Here is an 11,435-nt window from a genome sequence, read left to right on the forward strand (position 1 = left end):
AGATTAAGACTTGTCATGTGCAAACAAGTCACACCGTAGGACGTCGTATGGTGCATATATTAGTTGTATTGTTTATTATATTTTATCCATCATTAAATGTTAAAGTGTCATTGTATATTGTGCTTGACCTTAACCAAAATCAATTTATTGTTGTACCTGACAACGAACATTGACTTCTGTAAACAAAATAACAAATAACTAAAATATTCTCTGTGATTTTTGATTAAATATTCTTCTTATTATTAACGGTAAACATATTTATAGTCTTGATTCTGACCTTAGAAACATCTAGAATGGACATTCTAAGTTGACGTAGTATTTCCAGAAAATGATAAATGTGACTTATTTCAAGTAGGAATTGTATAAACTTGCTTACCTGCAAAGTGACTGATTCCAGCTTGAACAATGTCAAGCACAAACATTCTTATTTTTGTGTTCATCATTTGATTTGGCTGGAGTTATTTATTCAAATTATTATTCCCTGGAATTGCAAAGTGTTCCATAATACCTTTGGACAGAAACGTTAATTTGGAGTCATAGTGAACTCAGACAAGGCAATCTTTGATTATTTATTCCGATATATTAAAATAATATCAGCACATCATCACACATCAGGCCGCTATTAGATTATTGCATTCGAGACTACAGGCAAATCAACTCATTCATTGTTGTATCTTATTTCACATACTACTTTAATTTAATCAGAGCTTTATTGATCATGAATGGTGATATAACGTATTTGGATTATTTTGGGGATTTAAATCACAATTTCGTAAGTTCCCACATAAATTTCCAGCTTGTATTGTAGGTAAATACATTTTTTTGTTAAATTATACACAAACGTGTTGGCTTTCGCTCTTGTCTCTTACGTTAGTTTAGGACCATATATTCGAATAAAAAATGTTGGGACTTTGGCAGGATACGAATTTTTTTGAATATTTCATAAAGCTTTAAAAATTTAAATTCACCTTGTTTTGGATATTTTCGTAAACCTTGATAGTTTGATTTGACATAGTGATACCAACAAGGTCTTACAATATCATCTATAATGGAGAATTATATGTATAATCCTACAAAGGAGCGATTTAAGTCCTTGAAAAGTGAATTAAGTGCAGGAAAAATGAATTAGTTCAGCTTGCCAGACAGTGTGACTTTTCTGAAGCGGAACATTTAATGGTTCTAGAGTCAGATTTAGTACGGCGAAACTTGAAGTTGAGGCAAGAGCTTATGGTTGAGGGAAAAGAAGAACTGATGGAATGTTCTATTGTGCCGAATTCAAATAACACTGTTCACATGTGCACTTACTACAGCAAAGTAAACATTGCGACCAATATACATTTATTTCCATTACCAAGAGTCGATAACTGTATTGACAAAATTGGAAGTGCAAAATATACCACCCAGTGTTACATTTTGAAAGGATTCTGGCAAATTCCGATGATGGAAAAAGCATAAGAAATTCTGACATTCGTAGCTCCAGATTGACATTATCAATATAGCGTGACTCCAATTGGGATTAAAGGTCTGCCTTGTACTTTTCAGCATTTAGTGAACATGATTGCGTTAGGTTTAGATATAGCTGTGACGCTGACATCGAAGATATCATGATCTAAAACGATTTAAAATGACGCATGGAAAGATCAATTGGATACCATCGGGGAATTATTTAATAGACGGCCTAATGCGAAATTAATTTAAATGAGAATGATTTTTGTCGTGCTTATGTTACTTTTAAAAATACATATTTTGGGAAATGATCAGATTAAACATATGGACGATAAGGTCAAAGCTATATCTGATTTCCGTATTTCTCTCAGTAAAATGTAACAGATGCTTTCTTCGGGTAAGGCTGGCTAATAAATGAAAGGTTTGCTTCACTTTTTCTATAATTGCTGAACCCTGACAAATGTATTGATTAAGAAAACAAAGTTTCATTGGTCTGAAAAATGTCAGGTGATTTTGATACGTTGAAGGCTATACTTGTGAATGTACCAATTCCTTCAGCTCATAATCTTAATCAATCATTTAAATTGTATGCTGATGCAAGTGATGTTGGTGTTGATGGAGTATAGATTCACGCAGACAGATATTGTGTAGATCTTCCAAAATGGTATTTGTTTACAAATGTAAATAAGCATGAGAAAAATTATTCCCTAATCTTTCATACTGGCATTTCAACAGTTTAGGTATATATTTGTTCAGCTCTTTATCCAGTTCTTTCAGCTCCTAATTGAAGTCAATTATTTGAATTGTATGTTGGTACACGTGATGTTGGGGTTAATGGATTAATCATTCAAGAACACAAAAATAGTGTAAATCGTCCAGAATGCTATTTTTTTTTTAATAAAAGCTCAAATACGCATCAGATAAATTATTCCCCAATCTAGAAAAAATAGTTTGTTTGATTTTGGCTTTTCAACAATTTGAGATATATATTGGTTCAACTTTTTCTCCAGTTATTGCATTCAGTGTGCTTAACTGCCGTACCTTCATTAGCAAGATAAACAGATCATAGACAGTTTGATGTTCCAGGAATAAAATATTGACACCAGCCTTGTCTAGGGAAAAGATAATCTAATGGCAGAGGCACTATGACTTTTATAATAGTAATACATTGTTTCATGTTAACTTTGAGACATTCAGAAGACTTAATGTCATGCAATTGTAATCATTAGTATATTTGATAAATATTTAAAATTAAGTTTTATTGCATAATTTTTTTCTATACGAGGGGTGGCGTTATATATATTTAATTTGTATTTTTATTAGTTTCTCCCTTGCATTATGTGTTATATACCTATGTTTATTTGTTACCTAAATTTATCTAAAATCAAGTTCATGTTGTACCTGACTCGGTACATTGAATTACGTAACCAACATAATACATGACTAAATATATTTTATGTGAGTGTGGATACAATATTCAGATCATTATTAATGGTAAGCATATTTGCATTCTTGATTTTGACCTTATAAACATTTATCGATAAGAAATGTATATTATGTTGACAACGTATTCTCAGAAAATGATAATTGTTACAAAAATCAAGGATAGGGTTTTGTGATATCGTTTTCCTGAAAAATTACTAATTTTCGTTTTAATATTTTTGCAGGGCTTTTGAGTGTTTGAATTGGGTAGAATTATTGATTAAAATTATCATTCCTTTCAATTATAAAGTGCTCAATAACATTATTGGACAGGAACATGAATTTCGAGTTAATGTGAATTCAGACAAAGGCATCTTCGATTATATTGTACTGATACATCAAAAGACTGTTAGCACTTCATCACACATCAGGCCACTGGTACATGAGTGCATTTGACACATTCATCATTGGATCTTTTTTGAAACACCACTGGAATTTAGTTGGAATTGTACTGATTAGTACTTATGATAAAACATTTTCTACTATTTTGGATTTAATTTAAAATTTATATAGAATGTTTTCTGAATGACCATGTTCTTATACATATATATATATATATATATATATATATATATATATATATATATATATATATATATATACATACATACATATATATATATATATATATATATTTAATTTAATTGTTTTTTTGTTTCTTTGTTCGTTTATATTTCATTACATGATATTGTAATGTAACATCGTATGTTGGATTTGACCTTGTCCGAAATTGTCTTTGTTTGATCTGATCGACTTTTTTAATATCATTTTATGTAAACAAATAACACACCGCTAAATTATTTCCTATGTGTATGGACTCAATATCAAGAACTTTATTAATAGAAGAAGTAAATAGATTTACTAGGGTCAGGGTTTTAGACTTTCATAAGTGAATGTTTTGTTTTTCCTATCATCAGGATCGTTTTAGAAGGTTATTTTCCGTTAGGTAGTTTCTTTTTTTAAAGTTATTTTTTTAACATCTAGCTCTTTCAAGTTGTATATTATATGCTGTGATGTTTTGGGTTGGAATCGTTTTTTTTTCTTTCTTCAAATTATGTAATTCCAGTGATCATTGGCTCTGGAAATACAAACGGGCTCCGATAAAATTCTTGGAGAGAGAAATTCACTGGAATTTAAAGCATATCCAAACCTGGAATTATATTTCAGTGATTAAACAATAGACTGTTGACACATCAACACTTTAATAGCTACCACTGACACGTCATTGGCTTCAGTTCTGTGATTTGTTCTGGACTTTTACTGAATTTTATTTAGGAATTTAAATTACTAGGACATGTGTCTGTAATTCTTGGATTATTTTGGAGTTTAATTCGCAACACCATAATGTCTTTTCTCCCATTTTCACTTTGTTTTCCAGGGAAATAAATTATTTGTTAAAGATTACAAATCTTGTTACTCTTAACAACAATATCAATCAATTAATCAATCAATCAATTGACAAATCAACCGATCGAATTAAGCACAGGTTGCAAAAGTTATAAAAATTTAATTTATGTTCATAACAGTTGCATTATTTTTTAAGAGCGTAATTTAACATTTAAAAATATTAAAAAATATATATTCTTGGATTCAATTCTGATTTCGTGACGATGTTATTAATGTGTTTTCACCCTTTCATCTGTTTTTATTTCATACATTATTCGTGTCAATGTAATTCCTATGCAACAGGCATACATTCTAAAGTATCGTATACTCTGTACACCTATCTAGCATTGAACTTACTTTATGACACTGATGCTTTTGCTCTCCTGTCATGAAGCATGTCTATATTGTACACGTAAACACCATTCTAAGGATATTCTAAATTTCGTCAGCAAATAATTGATTAGTACTTTCAGTATAGGTTCATTATATCAGTCACCTTGAATATCGATAGCTTGTCTCTTCATGTTATGCCTTATATGTTTAGTTAAACGACCTTTTCCAAGTCCAAGACCATTTGCGAATATTTGAGATGTGAAACTAGAGTGGAGTTATTGCAGTGCAACTGGGTAGTAAACTTGTATAATTGTTTAAGCTTTGATGCTGCAGATAGAAGTTGAAGTACATGGTAGTTTATATTATATTTCAAGACTAAGCCGCAAACTTGAAAGAAATGAGGACCTTATGCTTACTTTCTGACAAGAACAGCGTTTCAGCATAAGGGAGAAGTGCCGCCAGAAGGTGTAGTTTGGAAATAAGGTAAGACAAATGAGTTCACATCTTGCGAACAACATTAGATTTATTGAATTGGAGGTAAAATATTAAATATCGTTTGGGTTTGGATATGTTTTTACTGTTCTAAAATGTTTTGCCTTTACTCTGATACGTTGTTATGGACACAATTGCATATATTTTTATTTCTAAAATATGTTTGGTTTTAACTTTGAAATTATATATCGAACATCACGACATAGTTATTTGTGTTGCTAACGTACAAGGAACACATTACGTTCAAACCGACACGTACTTTTCAGTCGTGAGGTAATTCAAGTCACCTCTGGACCCTTGACTCCTCATGTTGCTGAAAGCAAGCTTACCTTCAGTCCAGAAACAATAATGCATGTTTTATGTTTTATGAGTCATTTTGCAAGTATGTCATACAAAAGTTTGCTATATGAACGACTTCGTATACAGTTTTCCTTTTATGTAAAAGAAATCATGTAGTAAGATTTCATGTATATTTCTCACGCAAAGTATGTGAATATCTAAACTAACTAGTATTAATAGCAAGAGAAAGAACTTGTAATGCACGTTGACACCCTACATTATTACTGCTATTCAAGTTATATTTTAATATAGAATTTAAAACATCATTCATAGTTAATAGATACAAAATATATCAAGATATTTACTGAGCTCCGCTGATACCCACCGTCCCAAGATGCCGAAAACGACACCACTACCCCAAGAACATAAGAGCATGTTCCACCAGTTATATTCCAGCTCTCCCCTCTTCGCTGATATACAGAAGAGAGAGCTTTATTAATACAGAAATACACAATGATCTACCATTGATAACGTACCATTCCAAAACAAAAGTCAGATCTAAATCAGGCAGAACTAGAAGGAACTTGTCTTGACAATTTGAATATAATCCACGCTCTTTCCAAGCCATTTCGCAAAAAGGGGTCAGGTACAAAAGATTAAAACGCCGTATGGATCAAGTGCTTTGGATTAATTCTACATTACTCAGTTTATTCAACAGCTATTTAGAGAAAGAAGGAGAAAGTATTATACACTGCATTCGTCATTTGGTATAACTGTAGAAGGTTTGATCTTTCTCATGTCTTGTACTTGACTTTGTTACCATCATCATAGTTTATCTCTTTACAATAAATCTGTATTTTAGTTAAACAAAGGAATTCCACATTTTGATAATATCAAGTACAATGCAGTCCGTTTTGATATCTTTGGATATTTATCACACGATGTACAATATCATTTTACAATGGAAAACAGTCCAGGCGAAACGAACGATTTGAGAATCGTCTCTTTTGTTTTCTCCAAAACCAGGTGACCAGCAAGGGCCCGATCGTGTGTCAGCTCCATGACCATTTTTCGTAATCTTACATCAATTTGCTCCCGTCCACTCGAACCATCACCAGATTGCCATTTCGTCGCAAAATATCATTCTCCCAGAAGAATGCCGTTGGCTTATCAGCCTCTTCACGAGTAGCAGATGACTTTTCTCTAATACTCTGCAGTAAAATATCCGCAACCTGTAGCTTGGACAACAAGTCCGCAATCATTGTTGAAAGTTAGTCAACTTTAGTGTCATCAAGCTGATCAGTATCTTCTGTCTAGAGTCTCGTATCAGCCAATGTGGGTATGTGAGAAAGCTTGCCAGTAGCTTCTCGTGGGTCGGTGGTTCTTTCCGGGGTTTTCCCGGGTTCTTTCTCCACCATTTATACTGGCAGCCATGTAAAGCCTATCGTGTGCTGAAAAATAGCGTTAAAACCCACAACAACTACAGCAACAACAACAACTTATTCTCATGCTCGCATTTGCCGATATTTTCAACAGTCCTCTCATCGTCGAATCCTTTTACCATCGACCTCGTAAAGACAAAGGACCCTTTCTTGCTAAGTATATTCATCCCCAATAAGGCTTTAGCGGCTAAATTTGAAACAAGACCCACTTGCGCTGGTCCCTTATAATACATAGCATCATATATACAACAGCCAACTGTGCGGTTAATGGCTGACCCACGGCTTTGTATAACGTAAATATGTGCCCCTCCAGCTTGCAACTCTCGTCAACGAAATCTTCGCTTATCAAGGTCATATCTGAGCCAGTGTCCTTCACAACACATCCTGCTTCTGAAATCAACCTTTCTCCTATTGTTGGCTTAATAAAACAAGTTGCTGGGTTGCCACGATGTTTCATGTCATCTGTTGGACAATACCTTGCAATATGTTCCGATTGTTTGCATCGATAACACTGCCTATTCCTATCTTTTGACTGGTCATTCGCTGATGTTAGTTTTGCTTGCTGCTGTAAGTTCAGAATATTCGTCTTGGTACAATTTACGTTTATATTTTGACGAAGCTTATCATTCTTCCCCTGCTTTTGTACATTCGTGGGAATATAATCTTCTGTCGCCTCTGTAACCACACTAAATCCCTTGTTCCTCCTAATCCACCTTGCTTGATCTTGTGGCAAGGCTTTCAAGAAGAAAACCTCACGAAGACAAATACTAGGGTCACAATCCTCCAAGAAACGCTTTATATGCTGATCAGTCCTGGTCATCAGACAACGATACGTCTCGGTGCTTTCCTTCTTCATACTCACCAATGCAGTGAAATGTTCATGCAGTCTCTATCCAAAGCGATCAATTAGTCCTTTCCTGAGTTCCAGGTTATTGCCACAAGCTTGAGTTGCAACATATCTAGCATCACTGTCAAAAGTGTTTTAGATGTAATACCTTCAGACCACTTATCATGTTTTGAAATTGATCCAAAACCTCTGCTAGGAAAGTCACAATATCTTCTACGCGTTCGTGGTCAAACGCCTGAAGCTTTACTTTAAATGGCATTGAAGATTTTTGTCGTCGCGTTTTCTTGACGTTTTACTCTTTCTAATTCAATTTCCAAACATTTCAATATTAATCTTAATTTCTCTCTTTCCATTTCCCATTCAAACACCTTCTGTCTTAACTCCAATTATCTTTCATTCTTCTTTGCGCTAGGTTTTCGCTTTGTTTTCTGGGTGGATTCATGTACTCAAGGTTAAATTCATCTTCACACTCCGTATTCTCATTATCTGTAAATCCCATCAAATCCTTTGTTGTTTTTTTTCTTCCTGGTCGTCCTGAAACAATGGTGGCTCCCTCAACTTCGACGTCATTAGCAACTGACATAATAGCAATCTATATGTACGTATTGTAAGTTCTGTCACTGTATTAACAGCCACCGGACTAGCTTTTATTATCTATGAATTTCTGGGCTTACACGTCTACACTCGTTACAGTGATACACATTTTGCACTTAGCTATCAACAACTTTATACGCTCTGTACTTCCAGGTAATGCTAATATATGACAGCATCGGTGAATTCACAGCTTCAATAATTATCAAACACAATTCCAAAGTATGGAACAAGTCCAAATAATTCACACAGAACTATTGGAATCCGTACCGCTGACACTAAAATGTTACCTTCGGGTTCCAACGACACACAGACACCAAGTAAGGGTTCTACAACATTATATAAAATAGCTAAAATCTTCACAAAAACTAAAACCAGTGTTGCTTACAGTACCAAATCCATTTAAAAACTGCTTGCTCTACCACTCTGCTTTTGTTTTTGTAAGGGTTAAAGAAAATGGATCTTAATTAATTTAGCATTTGTGTCTTATCAGAAGGCATGACTAGTCCAGGTTCAATTAGGGAAGATGAACAACAGAATGGAACCTGTTTACACTCTCTGGTATAAAATATCCAGAATACTGGGATTAAAGTTCTGCTCAACTGCCTTTGTTAACAGCTAGAATCTGATAAAGCACTTAGGGTGAAATCATACTTATAACAATAACACAATCCGAACTTGTCTAGCATCCATCCTTATATTAGGTACTTTGATGGACGCTCCATTTGACAAAGACTAACGCGCATGTTGCAGCACACTCGGCCACGTTAGTAACGTGTATTTGTGTGTTTCAAAAATGTACCCATTTCTGAATCTCATATGGCAGCGTGATTTAGACCCGTTTTCATGCTTATTTGGAAATTTTAAAAACGATAGTACTAAAACCATAGTATTAATTGCAAAAAACATAAAGAACTAGTAGCAACGGTTGTCTTGGTATACTAAAAAAGAATCAAGGCTATGTTTAATAGACAAATGAGACTCAAATAAAACAAACATGTAATGTGTACTGACAAAAAATACCAAAATATTTCACTGATATGCACCATCCCAAGAAACCGAAAATTAAACCCCTGGCTTCACCTACAATACTTAACAATGTTGTTAACCGCATCTGATCCCCCTCGCCCTCCACGCATTCCTATCTAATATAAGGCTGTGTTAATAAATAAATGCTCACTGACCTGTTACGAATCAAGTACCACTACAGATATAAGACATATTTATATATGGTAGAACTAGAAGGAACTTGTTCTGAACGTTGATAAATAAATCACTCTCTATGTAAGCCAATTAGCATTAGACGTCAAATGCAAAACAAAGGGATGTTGGTCAACAGATTTAAACAGTACAGGTTTTATTCCAGCCATTTAGTTAGAAAACGTTCGAAAGATATCTCCGGCACTATCTCTATCGATTTGTCTATTTGTCCCTCTGTTATTATGGTGAGATAGTTTGGAATATTTAGAACAATTAAAATTAGTGATCAAACCTGGCAAGTCAAATCCTGTCCAACGCAAATCTAGAACAAGGATAAATACTTTTACACTGCATTCATCATTTGGTATTACTGTACCTTTTGACCTTTTCTTGCTTTCTGCGTCTTTGTGGCTACATTCATAACTGACCTCTTTTCATCTATCTTGTCCTCCTTTTTTTGTTTATTTTTATTGCCCCTGTTTCTAAATGTGTGCAATAATTTGTATCAACACTTATAAATATTACTTTAATTCCTACATCATATCAGTAGCCGCTGTTGTGATGCCTTGGTGTATCCTTTTCGTCCATTTCATCTGCATGGCATAGCTCATAATGTTGCAAGTGTCGATATAAACCAACCAACCAACGAGAATGTTCGTCATCATTGACGATGTTGCACGAGTCCTCGTTGTTGGAGACAACAACGAGGATTTGAGCAACAATGTCAACGATGACATCACTGCGATTGCCACCAAGAATGGGGCGACTACCACCAGCAATGCAACCACTGGGACCACAACAATCACATTTATCATCTTCAAGATCATTATTATCTGTCACCCTATCTTCGCTATTTTCTGTCCTAGATACTCTAATTCATAACTAAAAAGAAATTCCTAGTTGAATTTAATGTATTACATGTAGCATGCATGACATACCTGTTCTATGATCTCTACAACATAATAAAAATAACTTATATTCCTACGAAATGCACCATTCGAAAGTAGCGAACATCCATCCATTACCAAGCCTTCGTTTTGTAAAGGTACAAGTTTTGAAACCTTTTAAAATATTTCTATGAAACGTCTTGTCTTTTGTAATATACTGGGTTGTCATATTAACAAATGTGACTGAATATTTAATGAAAATATTTATATTGTTTGATTTGTTTTTCTGTAGTTTTGGCGAGTTGGTCTTAGAACGAAAGCTGTGTTTGGGCGGGGTTTTACTTTAAATATACATTCTCCGTCATGGGGAAAGTGAAGCTACCGATTTGCCTAATAAAAATATCCATTTCATATACTTGTTAAGATGATGGCAATTTTAATGATTGTCTTTCTCCTCTGTGTGTCACTGTGTGTCTTCGTAGCTGAGATGGACTGACGGCAGTGCTGGTATCGGTTTGACCGTTGTTATGACAAGAGTGACCAAAACGGAAAATGATGTGATAGGGGAGGTAATTGTGTCCAAGTTCCAGGCAGTTCTAAGACATTTGCCTTCAGACGGCTTACAGAAGTTCCACAAGTCCAGAATTACAAGAGAAATGGCGCTATAATATGATGTTTATACGTACTAAATTTTTGTTTTCTTTCTTGAAGCAATGACATTGTCAGAATCAAAAGAAAGGTAGATGATATTTATATATGATACGTATTTCTTGCTACAGAAATTTGGAACTTTTCAGAGATTCACTGACATAGTCAGCACATAAATATAACATTATAGGTTTAACTGACCGTAGTTAGAACAGTATAGGACTATTTACCGTAGTTGTAGGTTCATTGACCATACAGTTTTCTTTGTTCAATGTTTTTGTTTGATGGAAATTATGGCAGCATTTAGTTTTGTTTCACATCCAAATAAACTGCATGGATCGCAACTATCACTTCGAGTTTGCTTTTATGAAATTTTCATTTGCTCTTGTTTCTTTCACTTTA

The sequence above is a fragment of the Sinohyriopsis cumingii genome, unplaced genomic scaffold, assembly GCF_028554795.1.
Source record: "Sinohyriopsis cumingii isolate HCF-2022 unplaced genomic scaffold, ASM2855479v2 utg001527l, whole genome shotgun sequence".
In the NCBI taxonomy this organism is placed as follows: domain Eukaryota; kingdom Metazoa; phylum Mollusca; class Bivalvia; order Unionida; family Unionidae; genus Sinohyriopsis; species Sinohyriopsis cumingii.